The following is a 10,913-nucleotide window of genomic DNA, read 5'->3' as shown; positions in this document are numbered from 1 at the left end:
TTTTTTTTTTAATGCTAAGTGACAAGGCTAGTCACTTGGGCAAGAAACTGCTCTTGCCAGGACTGCTTGATGGTGTGCTGTGTAAACTGGACAGGCAGGACCCACAGAAAAATGACTGCTAAACTTGCCAAAAGAAGGTGAGATGGTCCTTCAGGGTTCCTGTTTCATGAAAGAACTGCCAGACATTCTTCAGGACACAGAAGAAAGCAACTGATAAACTTTGTCAGTAAAAGTCAAAACAGATCTTCAAATTTCCTGTTTCACTGAAAATTCTGCCAGATACTATGGGCCTGTAGGCTGAAGATGGATGTCCCAATGTTACAAAAGAACTTTGGTGACTGTCTAGGCAGCAAGATGTCTCTGTCAATTCTAGAGTTTTGGAAGTTGCTTACAATGTACTTCTTGTTTACTTAGGTAATATTATATCCTTCTGGGGTCTTTGATGGATTGAAGACATATAGTTTTATAGTTTTCCTTAGTTATTATAAAAGGTAGATTAGATATAAATATTGTAACTATAAGTATTTCTTGATAACTGTTTTGTTATATGTAATTTTTACTATGTTAAAGTTAAAACTTTCCTTTTTATTTAGACAGAAAAGGAGAGATGATGTGGGATGTCCTTCTGTACAAGTATTGCTTTTATTGGTTAATGAATAAAACTGTTTTGGCCAATGGCTTAGCAGAGTAAAGCCAGGTAGCAAATAGAGAGAGAGTAGACAGAGTCAAGGAGACATCATGCTGAAGGAGAAGGACATGCCAGAACATTACGGTTAGGCGACAGCCTCGTGGCAATACACAGATTAATAGAAATGGGTTAATTAAAGATGTAAAAGCTAGCTAGAAATATGCCTGAGACACTGGGCAAATGTTGTTGCAATTAGTATGGTTTCTGTGTGATTATTCGGATCTGGGTGACTGGGAAACAAACGAACAGTCTCCATTTACAGGGATCCACCAGACGTCCAGATTGGGGCTGCTGAGACCTCAGCTTCCTGGGCTGAACAACTCCCAGATTCTTGGCATTCCTGTCGGGAGGCAGTCATTGTTGCACTGCCTGGACCATAGCCCGCGAGACACAACGATGCACATAAGTTCATTCTGTCAGTTCTGCTTCCCGACTACGACAGATGGGTGATTACCCACTCATACCCGGCACGTGGGGCCTTATATTAAAGTGCTAGTCTCCTCTGGAAACACTCTCGCAGACAAACCCAGGAATAATGTCTTACTAGGCATTTGGGCATCCCACGGCCTAATCAAATTGACACAGGGAATTAGGCAGTGCGGTCAGATTTTATTTAATCAGAGACCAGTGGGGATGACCAGGAGCAGTGAGGGAAATGTGTTATTCAGACAGACAGGTGATAACTGGAGCTGTGTGGAGATTTGGCATCTTCTGTTTTGGTTAATAGTAGAAAACAATTTGAGGTATCTAGAAAGAGCAAGGGACCAAGGGAGGGGGATTTGCCATGTAATAGAGACCAAAGTCTAATGCCATTAAACGACTAAACACACATGTTCCAGTGTGGCGTGAATTTTAGTGTCGCACACGTAGAGGTGGCCTGGAGCCCTTTGAAGAAAATTCCTCAAGGGAATCGGGGAGAGCTGCTACTGTTTCAGGCCTTTTGTGACTCTGATTCCATCCATGTAACTGCTCAAGCAGCATTCATGGAGATGCCAACAATAGTAGGTTATGAGGTCTAAGGTCCAAGTATTTATTGTTGTTTGAGACAGGGTGCCCTATAGTTCAGGTTGCCCCCTGGGCTTGCTATGTAGCTGAAGCTAGCCTTGAACTTCTGATCCTCCTGCCTCTCCCTTCTGAGTGCTGGATTTGCTGGTATGTATTAATACACTTGTCTGGATCATAAACATCCAGTATGGGGTTTGGAGATTTCCAAAAAACTGACAGCGATCTAAAGCTTCTAAGAAGCTCCTCCAGCAATCAAACCACGGCAATTTAGAAGCAACCGCTCTCTAACTTTTAACATCAACATTCAGGGGAATCCCTGTGTATTGTCTGCGTTGCAGTTTATAAAAATCTATATTGCCAGCTATTTCCCCAGCACGAATAGAAAGATGTTCAAAAGGGCTTGATCAGAAGAAAAAAAAAAAAAAACCACAGCTCAGCTGATGCCTGATTTCCTCAGACTGCTATGAGCTTCTCCCCTGAACCTCTGCTAGATGGGGAAGCTCGCCAAAGCCTCATTGGTTGCGTTCACAGGTATGCGCTCGTCAAAAAGTCTCTTCCAGCCTGCTTTATCAGCCATGAAACCACTCTCCTTCCCACGCATTATTGAAAGTCCTGAGTTTGGTAGAATCAGAAGCATAAAATGTCAGAAATGGGTGGAACTGCTTTCAGAACAAAGCCTGGAGAGCACGCAGGCTGCGCAGCTTGGCCCTTTGGGGACAGATCACCGGAGCAGAGACAGAAGTGGGGGATGGACCAGCCTTTTGAGTGCCCCTCTCTTGTCTGCACTAGGGGAAATAATCTCTTTGGTTCTTGCTGCTTTTGTGGTCAGTTCAGCTTTGTGCTGAGATGAGAGAGCGGGAGAGCACCGCGGAGCATAGGAAAGTTTAAAGGAGGCCACTTCGCCTCCGCTGTGAGAGGCGCAGACAGAGAAGACCGACTTCAAGACAAAAAACACTATCAGAGACAAAGGCAAGAGCTTTCATAATGAGGAGATGATCAAAGCACCATTAAAACAGTAAACATAAGTGTGTACCTCCTAAAGCTTCAAACACCAGGAGACATCAATCTCCCCTTTCAGGAACCAACAGGGAAACTAGAAAAAAAAATCAAGATTTAAAGAATCTGAGCAATGCTGTCAACTACTTTGTCCTAATTAATTGGAACATCACACCTTCTATCTTCAATTTTTTTTTTTTTTTTTGGTTTTCGACACAGGTTTTGCTGTAGTTTTAGAGTCTGTCCTGGAACTAGTTCTTGTAGACCAGGATGGCCTTGAACTCACAGAGATCCCCCTGTCTCTGCCTTCCAATGCTGGGATTAAAGGTGTGTGCCACCACTGCCTGGTCCTATCTTTAGAATTTGAATGCGTTCTAGATGGGTATGCTATGATCCCACAAGATAGACCACAGGGTCAGCCATAAAACCTGTGGAACACGCACAGCGTACGGCCTTCTGCTCTCACAAGCCAGCAACCAATGATACAAAATCTGAACCACCTACTCCTAAAGGACCTGCAGGTCCCTAGGGAATTCAAGAGGGAAGTTAGAAAATGCTTCTACAGAAGGGATAATGCAAATACAATGTAACGAAGTTTCTGGAATGCAGCTGAAGCAGGTTTAGAGGGATTTTTTATGACTTTAAATGCTGACATTAGAAAAACAGATCTAGGGCCTGAAGCAATGGCTCAGTGGTTAACAGAACTGGCTGTTCTTCCAGAGGACCTGGGCTTGAGTCCCAGCACCCGCACATGCAGGCCAAACACCCATACATATAAAATTAAATACATAAATATAACAACATTAAAATCAATGAAAAACAAAGTTTTCCTATTGGTACCATGAGATTCCTAAAAAAGAAAATAGAAAAGAAAAAAAAAACAAACAAAAAATAAAAAATCAGGTCTAGAAAGGATAATAGTATCAGTCTTTGATTCAATAAATCAACACCTTGAGCTCACTTTGGGGCATACAGAACTGAGTGGCACGGACAAGGTTCCTGCCCCCTGGTGGCTATGGTCCACCGACAGAGCCAAATCATAACCAGGCCAGCATATGTAAGTATACAATTCAAATGATGCTATGTTGTGGAGGGAGAGCAAGGCCCTGTGTGATCTCGTTTCTATTGGGCCACTAGTGTGGGCTCCTTGAGAAGGTGACACTCAAGTTCAGTGAGACCTGAGCTAAAAGCAGGTGGTGGATTCCAGGTGGAAGGAGCGACATGGGGACACGGCTGTGCACGAAATGAAGGGCTCAGAGCACCCCCTGCAAGAGGGGCTGCAATCTGATGTGTAAGCGGGCCATTTGAACAGCCAGGGCTCTGGACGGACAGCAGGGGCATCTGGACTTTGCTTTTCTCCTCTTCTGTATTTGGGTGTCTGGGAGCAACTTTTCCCCCCTCCATCCTGCCCCAAACAGATGCAAAAGTTCAAAGCTACAGAAGGGCTAAGGGGCAGATAAATACCCGTGGAGGGCTTGCAGGGCGAGCTGTCTACTGTCACAGAGAATTCCGGGGGATGGTGGTGTGAACCAGTCTGTGGAGTGTCTGGCTGCCGTGCACAGAGCTCTGGGTTTGAGTCCCAGTACTGTATAGACTGGGAGTGGTGGCACAGATGAGCGGTTCTAGAACTCCAGAGACCAGAAGTTCTAGGTTATCCTCTGTCACCTAGCCAGCTGGAGACCACCTTGGGCCAAGGGAAACCTTGTAGCAAGAAATATACTTGATGGGAGGTCTCCGGGTCTTCATGAGAGGGCAGTCTTTGGTGTTGGCTCCTAGGATTGGGGATGAGAATGTAGGGTTGTTTCTACCATGGCCTGCTTCCCCATCCAGGGGCCTCCCCAGGTCCAGGGGGTAGTTGTGTGTGTTGGGAACAAATGCTGTTATTATAGGAAGGATAGACTCATTTTTAGAACGTTGCCATTCAAATCTTTAATTCTAAATACTCACGGCTATTCTTTCAAACAGTCAGTCATTATTTTGAGTATAAATGGCATCCTATGAAGAAAGTGATGTTCATTTGTCAACCCAAACCATGAAACAAATTCTTTGCCTGGAATAAGCTACATTTCAGAACGATGCACAGTGAGGGTCAAGGCTTAATACAATTAATGTTTACTGTTTCAGGGGGCTGAAGAGATGACTTAGTGGTTAAGAGTATTTATTGCTCTTGCAGAGGACCTGGTTCAGTTCCCAGCACCCACAAGGTGGGTTAAAAACATCTGGAACTCCAGTTCCAGGGGATCCAACACCTTCTTCTGGCTTCATAGTGATGCATAATCCATAAACTCAGGCAAACTCTCATATACATAAAATAAAAAAAAATCTCAAAAACACTTTTTAAAAAAGGCTGTTATACTTTTTTTTTTGACAGGTTGGCACTATGTTATTTAGGCTGACTGGGACTCCTGTTCAGCCTCAGCATCTGGAGTGGCTGGGACCCCTGGTGTGGACTGCTCGTGAAGGTTGGTCTTGAACGTCAACTTGGTAGGAGTCAGAATCACCTAGGAGGCACATCTCTGGATGTATCTGTGAGGATGTCCCCAAAGGGGATTAGCTGAAGTAGGGAGGCTGTCCTCAGTGGGTGACCCATCTATAAAAGCCCTGTGTGAGCCTGCCTGTCTTCACTTCTTCCGGGGTGACTGCATCAGTACCTGTTGCTATCTGGGTTGCCATCAGACTCCACCTTCTCAGGTTTTCCAACATGGACTCAAACACCAGCAACTCCTCAGGAGAATCCAGACCTGGATTCTCCAGCACCCAGTCATTGCTGATAGCCCTGCTCCTATGTACGTCAGTTTAATAAATCCCCCTTTATAGCATAAGCCCATTCTGCAGGTTCTGTCCCTCTAGAGAACCATGTCCCAAACACCACTGTATCCCTCTTTCACAGATCTATATTCCTGGTCGTGGTGTGTTTGTTTGCGCCCTTAGGTGTGCACGCGCACAGCAGTCATGCGCCCTTATGTGTGCACGCGCACAGCAGTCATGTGCCCTTAGGTGTGCACACGCACAGCAGTCATGTGCCCTTAGGTGTGCACGCGCACAGCAGTCATGTGCCCTTAGGTGTGCACGCGCACAGCAGTCATGTGCCCTTATGTGTGCACGCGCACAGCAGTCATGTGCCCTTATGTGTGCACGCGCACAGCAGTCATGTGCCCTTATGTGTGCACGCGCACAGCAGTCATGTGCCCTTAGGTGTGCACGCGCACAGCAGTCATGTGCCCTTGTGTGTGCACGCGCACAGCAGTCATGTGCCCTTGTGTGTGCACGCGCACAGCAGTCATGTGCCCTTAGGTGTGCACGCGCACAGCAGTCATGTGCCCTTATGTGTGCACGCGCACAGCAGTCATGTGCCCTTATGTGTGCACGCGCACAGCAGTCATGTGCCCTTAGGTGTGCACGCGCACAGCAGTCATGTGCCCTTGTGTGTGCACGCGCACAGCAGTCATGTGCCCTTAGGTGTGCACGCGCACAGCAGTCATGTGCCCTTATGTGTGCACGCGCACAGCAGTCATGTGCCCTTATGTGTGCACGCGCACAGCAGTCATGTGCCCTTAGGTGTGCACGCGCACAGCAGTCATGTGCCCTTATGTGTGCACGCGCACAGCAGTCATGTGCCCTTATGTGTGCACGCGCACAGCAGTCATGTGCCCTTAGGTGTGCACGCGCACAGCAGTCATGTGCCCTTGTGTGTGCACGCGCACAGCAGTCATGTGCCCTTAGGTGTGCACGCGCACAGCAGTCATGTGCCCTTATGTGTGCACGCGCACAGCAGTCATGTGCCCTTATGTGTGCACGCGCACAGCAGTCATGTGCCCTTATGTGTGCACGCGCACAGCAGTCATGTGCCCTTGTGTGTGCACGCGCACAGCAGTCATGTGCCCTTATGTGTGCACGCGCACAGCAGTCATGTGCCCTTGTGTGTGCACGCGCACAGCAGTCATGCGCCCTTATGTGTGCACGCGCACAGCAGTCATGCGCCCTTATGTGTGCACGCGCACAGAAGTCACCCTCAGGCTCTTCCCCAGTCATTTCTCCTCCTTGCTTTTTGAAACAGGGTCTTTCCCCGAGCTTGGAACTCGCTGACTCAGCTGACTGGACTGTCTGTCTCTACCTCATCAGTGCTGGGATTCAAGGTACACGCTGCCATGCCCAGCGTTTTGTGTGGGTGCTGGGAGCTGAATACAGGTCCTCATACTTGCGTGGCAAGCAGTTTACCAACGGAGCCATCTCCCTGGCTCCCCCTCTAGTGCTCTCCCCGGTCGAATACTAGTCTTAAATGAAACTGGTCATACTTTTCTGTGAGGGTATGGAGGCGAGATGCTGCCTCCACACTGTGATGCCACAGCTTCGGTTTGTGCTGAGACTTCAGCTCTTCCACTCGGTGTTCACTTCCTTTGTGTTCTCAGGGGAAATGTCAGCACTGGGGGAAAAGGCAGATAAAGAATATCTCATTAATGTTAAGAATTTGTCTTGATGCCGGACGATCCCAGCACTTGCAGTGGTGGTGGGCAGAGGCAGGAGGATCTCTGTGAGTTTGAGGCCAGCCTGGTCTACAAAGTGAGTTCCAGGACAGGCAGTACTGTTACACAGAGAAACTCTGTCTCAAACCAAACCAAACCAAACCAAACCAAACCAAACCAAAAAATTGTCTTTTTTTTTTTTTTTTTTTTGCCTTATGGCTTGCTTTGTTCTCCAGCTAGGTCCCTGAGGACCATACCTCAGAATTCTCTGGTTTAGGCGAAGCTTTGGATCCCTCCTTGAGGCAACAGAATAGACAGAAACCCTCTATTAATTAGAGTGGATTCCAGTTCCTGTTTATTTAAGCAGAAAACGATTTACTGACCAGATAGTGAGGCCTGCAGACCTAGGCATGTGATGTGAACAGAGAGAATCGGAAGGAAGCAGTATGCTCAGGACCAGGGTTAGGGGCACACCCTGGAGGCAGCCACTGCTTCTCCTGGGGCTGCTGATCCCAGGCTGTGACATCTTGTATCCCAGATGCTTCAGCCGTGGTTTCTGGGGTCTGCTGTTACAGTCGCCACCTGGGGAGATCTGGACTGAGTCTGAGAGAGCCTTTCGTGGACGACTGAGCTATCTCCATTCTCTGTGGGTGACACACACCTACAAGAAGGGGAATTTGCTATGAACAGGAATGAACTTTGGATGCTAAGTCCCAAAAAGCAATTGACAGGCCCTCCTCAGAAGCAGCAAGGGCTGCTTCAGCTGGGTCTGCACATTGGAAGAAACAGCCACATGCTGGTCACTGGGGGAGATAAGTTAAAGAAGGGTGAGCATAGAAGGGGCCTTGGGGATGAGCCCCGAGACCTCCCAGGGCCTGAGAGAAACAGAATGGCAGTAGGGAGAGGAAGAGGGTTGTGTCTTGCAAGTCAAAAGGGAAGGAGCTCTGAGAAGCAGATGGGGTTCTGGGTACTGAATTTTGTCTGTAAGTTCAAGAAAGCAGAATTCCAAGAAATGCTCCCCTGTGAATTCTAAAATGACTGCAGATTGGCTCCTTTCCCCCAGCTCCCCCTCCTCACCACACAGGAGTGGGATCCCTGTCACGTCTCCAAAGCCAGGGGAGATGGGATGACATTCACTTCACCAAATACAGTTATTTTAAAAAAAGGGATGTGGGGCATACTTGAATATCATTTGAAACTTCATGTTAAGAACTGGGTCTTGGGATGGGGGTGTAGTTCAATGGGTAGAGCGTCTCGCATGTTTGAAACCCTGTGTTTAATCCCCAGGACCACATAGACCTGGTGTGATGGCTTAAATTTGGGAGGTGGAGGCAGGAAGGTCAGAAGTTCAAGGTCATCCTCTGCTACATAGTAAACTTGAGGCCAGCTTGGGAAACAGAAGACCCTGTCTCAAAAAAAAGGGGAGGTCTTACACAGAGGATAAAACAATACTCTGTAAGACAGAAAACACGCAGAGGCAGGAGTCTGTTAATATTACTCACCAATGCAAGACTTTCCCACAGCTGTATCCCTCGCACACAGAACTTAGTAGCCGCTCACTAAGCCCTGGTGGACTGAACGTGTGCACCAGCTTTTGCACAGCTCAAGGTTAAGTAGTGACGTCACTAATCTGAACCGTAGGAGGGACCACAGAAGCTTGTTGTTGTTGGAAGATGAAGTTCTGTTCAAGCCTAGGAAGGCAGGGAGACCCAGACAGGGGTCAGAGATGCCAAATTGGATGAGTGACAGCATTTGAGTGTGATGGCGGAAGGATTTGTGTCGCTGGAGGGAAGTGTACATTCTGGGTGGTAATTAGGGATTTTCTGTTGGTTTTCGATTTTGCTGGGGAAGCATGCTTCTCCCAGGTACGCTCCAGGATGTGCTGTGGTAAAGACAACAGCAGAAGAAGCTCTTCCTCCTGGACCCTTCTCGACCACCGTGCCTCTGTCACTGCTGGCACCCAGGAGTGGCTGGTGTGGGGTGCTGGCACCTTGCAAGAGGAGCTGGCTTGTTGGCTGGAGGGAGCGCTCTGTGTTGTGCCGGGTGCAGCCAGCCCTGGCTTTGGGTCAGGAGCGCCATCTGCACCTCAGGCACTGTGAGGCAGCAGCTGTCTCAGCCTAGTCAGGCAGAGTTGACACAAGCTTAGCAAATAGCTTTTCCAGGAGCTTTGTAAATTTCCAGGCTGCTGGGCCATGTTTCCCTGCAACTGCCACCGGCTAATTGTTAAATTGGATCCAAGACCTGAAGGGTGATCAGTGAACGTAGGGACTCACCACAGACTTAGAAAGGACTCTGGGGCTCAGGTACCCCCCACACCGAGCAGACTCTCCCTAAGAATGAAACTGATGCTACAACAAGAGTTTTGGTGTCTTGGATAGAATTTGCTATTCAATCTTTACAAGTGTGACTGTCGTTAGACATAAACACACCCTTCAGATGCTGGTGTGACTGTAGTTACACACAGACACACCCTTCAGGTGCAGGTGTGACTGTCGTTAGACATAAACACACCCTTCAGATGCTGGTGTGACTGTAGTTACCATAGACACGCCCTTCAGGTGCAGGTGTGACTATAGTTACCATAGACACGCCCTTCAGGTGCAGGTGTGGCTGTAGTTACACATAGAGACGCCCTTCAGGTGCAGGTGTGACTGTAGTTACCATAGACACGCCCTTCAGGTGCAGGTGTGACTGTAGTTACCATAGACACGCCCTTCAGGTGCAGGTGTGACTGTAGTTACCATAGACACGCCCTTCAGGTGCAGGTGTGGCTGTAGTTACACATAGAGACGCCCTTCAGGTGCTATATATAAATTGAGTCTTTGTTACTTTATTATAAAGAAATGTGATTTTTTAAAATTTCCTTTTTTAGAGTTGTCATTTTTGTTTCGGAGTCACATGTAATAGCTGTATATATCCACGCGCAATGTGATACTTTGATTTAACACAGCCTTTAATGTATTTTAAAGGAATTCTCCAGTAGGCATTCCTTTTGTTAGGGTGAAACAAAGCATGGCTTTGTCTTTCATATAAATTGGATATAAATGTGGACATATTTCTGAGTGTATGTTCGTCTCTGCTGTGTTCCTGGGTTGAACATCCTTAGCCCTCTGGGAAATGCAGCAGGGGTTGACACATCCTAATTTAAATGAGAGGAGGGAGGACTGAATGACAGGCACGAAGTAGTAGGAGCTAAGATCTCCCTGTCCTGTTCCCCACACAACAGCATTCGCACAACAAAAGGCATCCCATCTCGCACTGCATTCTGGGATGAATGCATTGAAAACTGCGGCTCAGATGCGGCTTCCTGAGATTTCACTGCCCTCAGAGGTTGAGAGTGCTCAATAACCGAAGAACAGGGGACTCCATTGTTATTCCTGAACAAAATCTTATTGTAGGAAAGATGACTTTATTTATTACACGATACCAATGATCTGGGTGATGGGAATGTTCCCAATCCCTGATCTATTTGGCTGAAACAACCGTCCCTCCCCTCATTTCCATATTAGCTAACAAGCAGCTTTTGTGGAAATTAGCTTCCAGATGACTGTGAGTTTAACTTTGGGAGCAATAATACCGTAGAGCCAGAGACTTTAATTAATTAAAAAGGAAATACAAAACAAATCCAATTATTTATTTTTGCAGTACTGGGAATCAAACCCAGGGCCTTTTGCACGGTAAGGGAGCATTCTACCACGGATCTACACCCTCAGCGTAGATAATCAGACTTAAATGTTTATATAGCAATTCAAGGGAGAGGG

This window comes from Microtus pennsylvanicus, chromosome 7 (genome assembly GCF_037038515.1).
Source record: "Microtus pennsylvanicus isolate mMicPen1 chromosome 7, mMicPen1.hap1, whole genome shotgun sequence".
Classification (NCBI taxonomy): domain Eukaryota; kingdom Metazoa; phylum Chordata; class Mammalia; order Rodentia; family Cricetidae; genus Microtus; species Microtus pennsylvanicus.
This window is presented reverse-complemented; position numbering follows the sequence as displayed.